The sequence below is a fragment of the Branchiostoma lanceolatum genome, chromosome 9 (assembly GCF_035083965.1).
Source record: "Branchiostoma lanceolatum isolate klBraLanc5 chromosome 9, klBraLanc5.hap2, whole genome shotgun sequence".
Classification (NCBI taxonomy): domain Eukaryota; kingdom Metazoa; phylum Chordata; class Leptocardii; order Amphioxiformes; family Branchiostomatidae; genus Branchiostoma; species Branchiostoma lanceolatum.
The window spans coordinates 9,323,201-9,334,021 of NC_089730.1; the positions used below are offsets into that span (position 1 = coordinate 9,323,201).

Consider the following 10,821-nt stretch of genomic DNA (forward strand, 5'->3'; position numbering starts at 1 on the left):
ACTGGGATATGTATCTGTATCTATGGCCATATATGGGATGGCCAGGACATTAACATCACATTTTATAAGTTACTTTTGTCCGTCCAAATCAAAACAAAAATCGTCAAGAAATAGTTAAGCAGCTATGTTGGCCAAGATATCCAATGGAAATTCAAACAAACACAACAACAGTTCGAAGAACCCAAACCTCCATGAAATTAATGAATTTTGGATCATAAAATTTTGTTGCAGAATTTCAGGCAAAAATATGAAAAATCCATTTCATACGTCTTGATATGTCCACAAGCCGGATGTCCAAAATTGAGGTCATTGACCTCCGATGTGACAGATGTCATCTGACTTTCCAAAAAGACTACAGTACTCGACTGCCAACAAGGGGTGTCAAGCAATATTGCGTCATTTATCATTTTGTCCGTGTTATACCGTAACATGACCAATTAACGTCCGATTTATTCAAAACGTATTTATCTTAAAACCGCGCAGACAGAGCCAAATTTCAAACCCATGGTCAAAAATATCAGCTCTTCTAAAACGAAAATGCATGGTCTGTAAGTTTTTCTCCGCCTGTTTAACGCCGTGCGAGCATGTATTTAAACTGAGGTATATGATGAAGAATTGTGCTAGGGTAACCCATTATCGTCCACTTCTGAATCTTTTCCCCTCTAGCGCTATGCTTGAAGAACATAGAACAGAAAAAATGTACAGTAACTGTCCAAAGTAGTCTGCAGACAAATGATAGTAAAATCACAATGTCTGTCCGGCCACTTGCTTAACGCGATGGAAAAAAACAATGTTTATCTGTAAATTTCCCCCACATGCGCGGCACGTGGCGTTCACGTAGTAAACGCATGGCCATTATGTTTTGCTGTGCAAAAATTAAAGAGATGGCGTAGGATCATACTTATGATGTTCTTTATTGCTCATTAGAACAGGCTTTGGCATAATACACCGCGACATGTGGACATGAGCCAAACCGGACGTAAATAGGCTCTGCACGTAAATAGGTCATGTTACGTTAGGTGTTATTACTTTCATAATTTCATATCAGCGATAAAGGAAACGTCGACATTTTAATTTGTTGAGTTAATGAGTGGATAACTTATGCTATATTTGCTATCTACCAATATAGCTGAGAGAAGTGAACTCATCATCAATTAGTCAAAATTGTAATGCCCAAAGCAACAGGCTAACAAATTGTGATGGAAGGCATAAAACCTTCGTTCAATGTGTTATTACTAGTTGACACCTCGTGGATACAAATCAAGAGCTTCGGCTAGTTTGTTTCGCCAAAGGGTAGCGATATTCCTAAAAGGGTGGTCTTGTACAGTTTTGTTGATCAATAGATAGATGACACCAGAAGTACCACATGAAATGCGACGAACATTCAGGGTCTAGGCTGAATAACGCAAGTGGTATCAGTCACGACTACGTTTGATAACTGAATGTACTATGCGGATTACAACCTGTCCATGTAGTAATTGTCTTTCAAGGCAAATAAATGTCTTAATTGGTCAGGCTGGTAGCAAACGTTGCAATGAACTGTCCCACCGAAAAATTACAACAGAAGACGTGAAGAAGGCACCTGCACAGCCAACAGCACTGCAACCTCTCTCTGGTCTTGGTGACAAATATCGTTCAGAAGTTGACTCTGATCACTTACTGCACCCTGCCTTTTGAAACACGGGCTGTGTTTTTAGAGACTGAACACGAAATGATCATAACAACAGCATGTTATGCTAGCTATTGCGACTGTTTCATCAGACAATACCAGGGATAATGCCACAGCAAGCTGTCAATCTTAATCGTCAGCATCTCCAGACACGACATTGCATGTATCCTTGGAGAGCTCATTGCCACGACTGGTTCTGGCAGGATTGGGTTTAAGAGTTTACTTGGCCCCCATGGAACATGCAGTGACAACAGCAACTGATACATAAAGATAGATTATCAAGACATACATACCAGCCTAATATACTAAAGGCCGCGGGACGACTCTGGTGTGCAAGAATGTAAGTAAGCATTTCGTACTTAAGTGGAAGCTGACAAAATCCTAGGCCGCGGGACGACTCTGGCGTGCGAGCATCACATGAAAATCCACGGCGTGACGTGGGTTCGCAACAATTATTGTACAGTACAACTAAAGACATCAACCAGATTCTCACCAACCTGTGTCGATGGCACTTGATCTGACTTTTACCTTTACTGCTGAGATTTGGAGACAAGAGAGTCATGAACCATACATAGCTTTCACATACAGAAGATCTCCGTATCTACTCATCAGCGCTAATTTGACACATCAATCTTTGGGAAAATGAAGGTAAACAGCCTGACTAATGTCGAAGATCTTCTTTTGGACAGCGACATAACCCTTTTGCCTCGTGCCCTTTTAAGAAACCAAGATCCAAAGCCTGCGTGACGGCGACGTTCCCTGTGATCCACGACGTGGCTGACAGAATCTCAGACTTGCACACTACAATCACCTGACGTCGGACATCCAGACTAGCACTGTGGCAGTATGTACCATCCACATTACATCTGCCACCTCATGGCAGGCCTGGCTGAGCAAGATGTACATGTGGTCAACAGTCGAACCTCACCCCCAGATCAGGATCTTGTTCACTACTGCAGTCCTGTCCATCCTGGTCATGAATGGGCGGAAAGTGAACCATAACAGCCAACAAGCACAAGCTGACATGGTTGTCTTTGTAGTTAATTCAGCTTGTCACACCTTAAATTTTACTTTGCCAGCAGGTAACAAACCATGCAACAACCTCTCTTCGGAACCGGTCCTAGGCAACCCAGCCCTCACCCCTGCGGACTCATAGCCGGGCTGCCCTATCAATCTAACCCTGGAATCGGCTTGCCTGGTAAAGTGTTTACATCTTAAAATTCCAACCAACACCAACAACCAACAAGAGGGACCTGACGTCGAGCCTTTTCATCACACGCATCAGGATAGAATACCATGAAAGACCAGATAGGCAGATATAGATAAGAGGCGCTACTTTCGCTCCGGCCGCAAACGACTGTGACAAGTACAATCTTGCTGATTATTATGTTTTGTTTCGGACTTCATCAACTTTCATTCCCTGATGCCCAATCTGTCTGTTTTGCCGCAGTCACACTGTTCCCTAGTTCTAAAAAGATTTCGCAAATGTCCTTACCTGTGGAGAACAAATGAGTATGAATTGATGTCGTGGTTTAACAGCACTGTGTAATAACGTTTGTCGTGTTTTCATCAACAGCGTGCCGGCGATGTTGCCATTTAGCGCAGCCTGATCGTGCAGACTCGATCTTGCTCTACCGCATTCATGGACTTGAACATGACATAGAACCTGGGTGCGGCCATGGCGGACAGACTGGTGTGGTCTTCGGTGGTGCATGGACTTGCCCCGCCACCCTGGGAGTCGACAGGTAATGATGATAATGACCCATATCCAACAGCAGGTTGTCTATCAGCACTAACCTCAGAATCCTGTACAGTCTGAGTCCGATCCTGACGTATGACGATAGAACCTGAATGCTCATGGCTGTCCAGGAAATATATTTCAACAACACCGGAATCCAAAATAATCGTAGTTCGGCATGACTTTGTTTCCGATATGAAATAACATCACATAATCATCCGATAACGGTCTCTCGCGCAATTCCGGAGGTCAGCTAGCGCTTTCGCATCTTTTGCCACAACGCCCTGTCTAGCTCCATCTCTTGGCAAAAGGTTCGGCAACGTCAGATTGACCAAGTTCGTCCGTCTGTCCGAATGGACCGGCCAGCTGACAGCAGACCTGAGCTTGACTTGAATACGGCATAGGACTATCAGATGACCACAACTAGCTTGCCAGTGACCGAATATCTGAGAAGTGTATGTTGCAAGGTTGATATCGGCATTGTAAAACAGTCTCACTAGAACTAAGTATTGATAACGGTAGATGTATCGGGCGAGTTGCCGGATACTAGTTGCCTGATGGCACGTGTTTTTCATTGTCGAGGCTCGGTTCAAATCCGGGGTCCCCTGATTCGTCCGTTTGCCGTTGTGCCCTTGGGAAAGACACTTTACACGACTTCCCTAACTTCATTCAGGTGAGAATGATAATCTAGCTTCGGTTAGAGACGTCCCTAGGATAAAACGTAAGATGGATGTCCCGTGATTGTAGAGAGCGACACCCCGAGCACGTAAAAAATCCCACCATACTTGTTGCGGGGAAACGTTTGCCTGTCTAATACATGTACGTGCTCAACTATTCTCGTAATATAGCAACACGTCACATTAAGTTGTCGGAATTCTCTGCAGAACGTAAAAGTCGCCAGTGGTTGTCTTGCCGTAAACAAAACAAAGAAACTGCTATTGACGCCTTTAGAAAATCTCTCCAAATTGGCCAGGAGTTAGTATAGGCCTGGCGGTACGTAGGTCGCATTCTGTACTCCCAGGCCGACTAACTCCTCTGGCATGTTATCTCCCCATGTGGTTACTTCCTATTTTTCCAACGACGTATAGAGTATGGTAGGAACTAGCCCTCAGAGGCTGTTCCCGTATTTATTTCGTGTTCGGATCCTCTTCCTTTGTTTTTGTTCCTGTTTCTCTTACCTAAACATATTGATGTCCAATTGATTGTTAACTTGATAAACAGGGTCAATGACCCACAGTTCTGTCTTGTAGTCCAGAAAGGAGAACACTTTGTTTTGCCGTTATTTTGCATTAAAAAGACGATCACTGTGGAACACTAACTAATTAGTCTTCCGATCTATTAGATCTATAGGAAAGAAGAAGGAAGGATAGATGAAAACTTAAGATCCATTCCGAAGTTGATATGGAAATAGAGCAAATGTAAAGGATTATGTGCATTATGACTACGTGTCCAAATATTTTTGCAATATCTGAAGTCATTAGCTAAACTTACAGTCAGATGACAGTGCAGATGACAGTGCAGAAAAAGCTTTACTGTACACATCTAACAAGAGTTTGACCTTTATGAAATATTAAAAATATGTGAGATATCAATATTGAAATGTGAGATGTTGAAAATTTCCTGTTTTATATTGTGTCATTAATCATGCAATAATATTGTAAACACTAAACAGCATGATCGAATTCAATTGATGGTATTCTCTATCAAATTTGCATTAAGTCCCATCTCTTGGTATAATGTATTGATATTATATTGCACTGTAATATTTTACTGTACTATGGTATTTTGCAATTCAGGCATCTAATGCAATGGTGGTCTGTGAGGCTGTTTGATTTGTAAAAATTGAATGGAATAAACTATTCATCAGACCTGCGTCTTCCAAAGACCTACCCACATACCAAATATCCATCCACTGTTATGCTACAAATATGCGGAAACATAGAGAAACAGACATACTCTTATAAAGAATGGCCAAATTTACAAATACTTTTTTGGGTCTGCTCCAGGTCAACCCCATTATTCATTCGTCCTGTGCGACAAGGGAAGCAGATAGGCAAGGTAGTTTGTACAGAGTTATTGGAGCGAATTTTAGGAGGGCAGATTCGAAGTTAATTGTATTTTAAGAGTACTCACCTTAACACTTTTTCAGTGATGTTGCAATTGTGTTCAACGTAAATCTCAGGATCCCCAAGTCAGGTCACTCCTATCTCCAAAGGCCTGTACCACTTTTTGTTCCGAGTTAGGTGTTCTATATCGGTGCAAATAATGTTTAGTTTTTCCATTCTCTCTCTGCTGTAGAGGGCGCTTATACTCGTTTATCATATAAGGAAGTCACAGATGTAACTAATATTAGGGAAGTAACACACACAGATCCAGCACACAGTATTTGTCAACATTGCCGTCCCTGAAGTCGATCAATTCTGATGGGCAATTTTAGCTACGCTGCCCTAAGAGTCGGTGTCATTTACTGTTGCATTTGACAATAAATAAATAAGAAATAAATGAATATGTACAATTTTGAGGGGCCAAGATGAATTAACATGAAAACTACACGCACCCCAGTTTCAATTACTTTTACACTCTCTTAGTATTTAGTCGTCTTACGTAATGACTAGGAAAGTTAGACTGGACATACTCACCCGTAATAGGATGACCTTTGGCCTAAATCCCCCCACCAGGTTGAGTGGCCAGCCAAGACGTGTTGTCACCTCCGGTAGGGAGATTTGCTTGGGTCTTGAGTGACGTTTTAAAGCTCTGAAACGCGCGACTCACCACTCAACCCGGTGGGTGGATTTATTCTCTATTGGCTATATCGTGAAATGTTGACAACGCTTGTTGAACTGAAAGAAAAACAAGGTGAAAATGTTAAGAACAGAACGTATTTACAAACAACGATAACAGTTATCTAGTGAGAAAAGAAGGTGCGGTAACGTTTAACTTTTTTTGGTGAATTTGTGCATTGTTCTAATATAAGTGTAGCTATAAGTGACCAAGTCTTACGAGACTCTGTCCGTAAAAATCAGGCATAAGTTGGCCAAACTGAAAAAAATCGATTTTCCTCACAGTTTCAAAGTCCTCCTTTTTGTTGGCATTTTAAGTGATCAATAGCTCCTTCATGGGTAGATCACAATTGTACAATTTTGTTTTAGTTTCAACCTTTGTATACATGATTATTTAAGTTTTGACCCGCAATGGGACGGACCATGGTGGCCCCAAGACTAAACCATGATTGTTCCCACTGTAAACAAATGTCAGACTCTGAATTGTATGCTAAAAACATGCGTAGCTTAGACGAAAAAAAAAATTTGTGCATTTTCACCTACCCTTGCCATTAGTCTTCAAGAGATCTACATGTGTAAGTAAGTTTGTATGCTCGAAGAGCTCTACATTTGTAAGTAATAGGTATTTTGCTAACGAAGGGAATGCAAGAAAATTCTTTTTTTCTCCTATAGCCAAGCCATGCATGTTTATAGCATACAATTCAGTGTCTGAAATCCGTGTACAGTGGACATAAAGGTATAGTCTAGGGGCCAACATGGTCCGTCCCATTGGTTGTGAGAAATAGTAGAAATTGACCAAATAACCTGCTAGCTATGGTGTCTGTCGGTAGTCTCCTTCTTCGTCCAACGGCCATTATGTTGCAAACTGTAATCCTTTGGCCCCCTATATATACTCTATAGCTAGCCCCGAATTCTGATCTATCATTCACCCTCTTTGGTCATTTTCAACTGCATGTATTTCGAGCAACCTATGGAGTCTGAATCATAACTACCTAATTTGTTTTTAGATGTTAGGACATGCTGGGAGCTCCAGGCAGCACTTAACAATCTTTACCAGACTATATTACGCTGGCTATAGGAAGAATGATTTGGCAAGGGAGTCAGAGTTTGGTCACTATAGGGGAAATGTTAACCTTCCCGCGGACTGGCTCTCCTAGCCAATTATTCCCTTTCATGAATTCTACGATCCGTAACCTAGAAAGCCCTGGCGGAGGCTAATACAGATCAATACAGGCTAGGGACAAGGAAACGTAATTGAAGAATGTTTGAACTCGAGTGTGTATTTAGGTAACGCCCCCCGGGTGCAGCTGCCCCGTGGACTCTTTAGTCCTAATCACGTGACGTACAGTATATTGTTTACAAGTGTCAACCAGTGACCTTCTTTGCATACTACCAAACTGGGGAATACCAGGTGTCAGCTGGCGTATGTGGCAATTTTCTATAATGGCCAGATGGTCGCTTGTGCAATTTCCCCCCAGTACACGTATCTCTAAACGATCCACTGTTTCTCTTGTACGGTATACGCGTCCCTCGTCAGGCAACAGTCTAAAGTGGAGAGTCAAGCCGATGAACTATGCTGTCTGGGTTAGTGCAAGTGCTGCGTTTCAATTTCAGGAGAATGTAAGCCCTGTTCAATCAGTATCTTACAATGTATGCATTGTTTTTTTGTTTTTTTTCCTATTCCGGCGCCCTAGCTACATTGATCAACAAAGCCATTCACAGCAATAAAAGAAAGAAGATTGACTTACCTTCGGCTGCGACATGAGCTCATATGAATCCTTTGCTAGGAGAACATTTTGCAGGGAATGTTTCCATGACAGCAGAATAAGTTCTGAATTTATCAGTATTCACAGGAAAACGGATCACGGTCCCAAGCAGTGTGATAACTGCCAGCAAGAGTGAGTTGTTCCGTGCTGAGACACCACTCAGTCTGGAAATACCCGGCGGTGACTCACTACCCGTAAGAAGGTACACGTGACTAGCTCGTGCACACGGGGAACCCCCTCCCACCCAATGACGTTCATTGGCGGGACCTGCGGAAAGTCAGACAACATGCAGTGTAGAATGATAACACTTCAGATATTTACTAATTAACTAATGTAGATGTACAAACCGCGACTAAATATCTACTAACGTTATTTGTTCCCAACCATGTACATTTGACTGTAACAGTCTGATTATTACATGATATCTCTGACGTTCAACAGACAATTGCAATGCGTCGGACTTTAGCTTGCATGTCGTAGCTTGCCCTAATCTGAAGGCAAATATTTGCGAGTAAGCAGGTACAGGTCATCATAGCTGCTATTGTTCTAGGTGAACTGTTTCTCAACAATGCAGTATTTCACATCTGTTGTCACAGAAAGTCAAGGAAAGCACCTGACTGGGGAGTTCCGTGCTGAGGTCATGTGATGCAACTTGAACCGGACCCACGCTACTGGGAAAACCCCGGGGCTCCAAAAGGCGACACAGTTGGTTTCGCTGTAATAGGAAAATGATTTTTTTTTTTCGCGGTCTTTAAAGTTCGCGATTGAAACAATTCTGTGGCACAGTAGAAGTACAAAGCACATATTCACGATGTCCTGATTTCGAGTCACTGCGAAAATAAAAGCACTGCGAACATTTCAATCCTATAACGCCAAACAGAAGCATAATTGCCCAGGCGGAGAGAATGATACCTTAAACCGTCTCACAACTGCAACAAATCGTGCAACAGACATTTACAGGACCATACCAATCAATATGATACGGTAAAATTGCGCCATGCAAATATCAAATATTTTATGACTCACCCTTAGCCCACTTGTCACGGATGTAGGTGTCGGGCATGTTGTCACAGACACTAAAGGACATACAGTCACTGATCACTGTTGATTGGGAGTACCACACATGACACAAAATGGAGTAATATGTTAAGATAACGATGAACCAAAGGGAATAATTGGCCAGGAGACGGGTAACAATTCTCCCTCCGGTCAATGAAGCCTATAGTGATCAAACTCCCCTGCCAAATATATTCTCCCCATAGCCAGCGTAGTCGGTCTGGTACATCGTAGCTGTCGTTAGCATAGTCATACCTTTCAATACCAAAGTCAGCAGAAAATAATCCCTGTTCAGTTATGCTATTTTGCTTTAATACCAGATTTATTATGTTGATTGAAAGGTGTTAAAAGTTAAGACTGAAAACAAATTAAACTCACCTTGAGCACGCCTCCATACTGTGTGGCCTTTGCCTAGGCGAGTATGTCATAGCCAACAATAAGCATTAACAAGATAGCAAAAGTTATGTTGGCAACATTAGCCAGGGTCTATCTGCATGCCTTTTTTTCCGTGAGGCCTGGCGATCAATTTCAATTCACCGTCAATCGTAGCGGCCGGCTCCAATCAAACGTTATACGCTGTTAGTTTTATCACATTAGTTAGTTGGTTTAATTCTACGCTGCGAAATCCTTTTTTCCTGGATTCGTTCAGCGTTATTGATACACTCTTTCTACCGCGTAGACGAAATCCAGACATGGATTGTCCCAACCTGAGTTACAGCGGGGCGTACGATTGTGTCTGTTTTCATGTTAGATTTCTTTGAAGTACCGTGCACGAGCCTCACAGATTACTGGCTAGTACTACACCCTACAGATTTTAACTGACAACTCCCGTCTTTTTTGTCACATTGTCATCTTTTTTTTACCAACTGGCCGAAGCTATACTATATGGCCTCCGTCGGTCAGTATTGACCATGGTAAAATCCTAATTCACAGCAGCCCTACAGCATCGACTATGGCTAAACAGCCCTATACGAGAATGGCAGTCTCTGCCACAAAAATGACATCTGTAAGCTGTCTCAGTTCTGTTACAAAGCTCTTTTCAGCGGATCCGCTTTTCTTCTGCGCTGTGCATCAGTCTGGTTTCTCTTGATTTGAGCTGTCTTGACAGTGTTCATCTCCACCTGGAACGGTCACTTCACTAACCGAAGCTAGCCTACAGTAGTGCGAATGCGGATGCGCGAGCCGCTAATCTACCGTTAAGCTCTACCGTTAAGCGTTGTCAGTCCTCCTGAATTTACCGTTTGTCAGTCTTGAATGTACCGTGCGGCGGTAGTGTTGCAAGCCCCGCTAAGATCTCCATAATCATTGTGGGCCTCCATTGTCCCATGTATATGTAGCAGGCTCACCAATCGCGGAGCTACCACTCAGTGTTCACGTTGTGATCACGAATCTGCCACGCGTTAGAATGGGGAATCCCCCTGGCTGGCGTAAGCATCGGAAAGTCCCAGCCTTGTGACCAAGTCGACAAAGTATGGAAAGATCTGGAAAGTCCCCAAAATTATACATGGCGTCTGTAATATGTATTGGACTACCCAAATGCTATTACTTGTTGTTATTGTATTTGTCTATGTCAGTTGTAATTTTCATTTTCAGATGTGATGTTTGATATTAGCTACTTGCGAGTGTGTTGTGTATTCTTCAGTTGATTAATGAAAAAAAAAACATGGCGTCGACGCGACGTGTTGAAAGACCCTGGAGCAAACATAAGGCTTTTCACGCCAAATCATATGTTATGTGATATAAGTTTATAACGTTACTTCAACTGCGACTAGTTTATCTGTTGGTATATGTAATTCTTTCTAGAAGCATGTT

General features: G+C 42.4%; 1 long non-coding RNA gene across 1 annotated transcript; it reads right to left on the reverse strand.

The window, feature by feature from the left end:
- Positions 1 to 5,468: 5,468 nt before the first annotated feature.
- Positions 5,469 to 8,146, reverse strand: LOC136442246 (uncharacterized). Its single transcript, XR_010756986.1, has 3 exons — positions 7,936 to 8,146; positions 6,047 to 6,247; positions 5,469 to 5,655 (listed from the first exon to the last, which is right to left on the reverse strand). It is a non-coding gene; the product is annotated as an uncharacterized lncRNA (long non-coding RNA).
- Between the last annotated feature and the right edge of the window lie 2,675 nt (positions 8,147 to 10,821).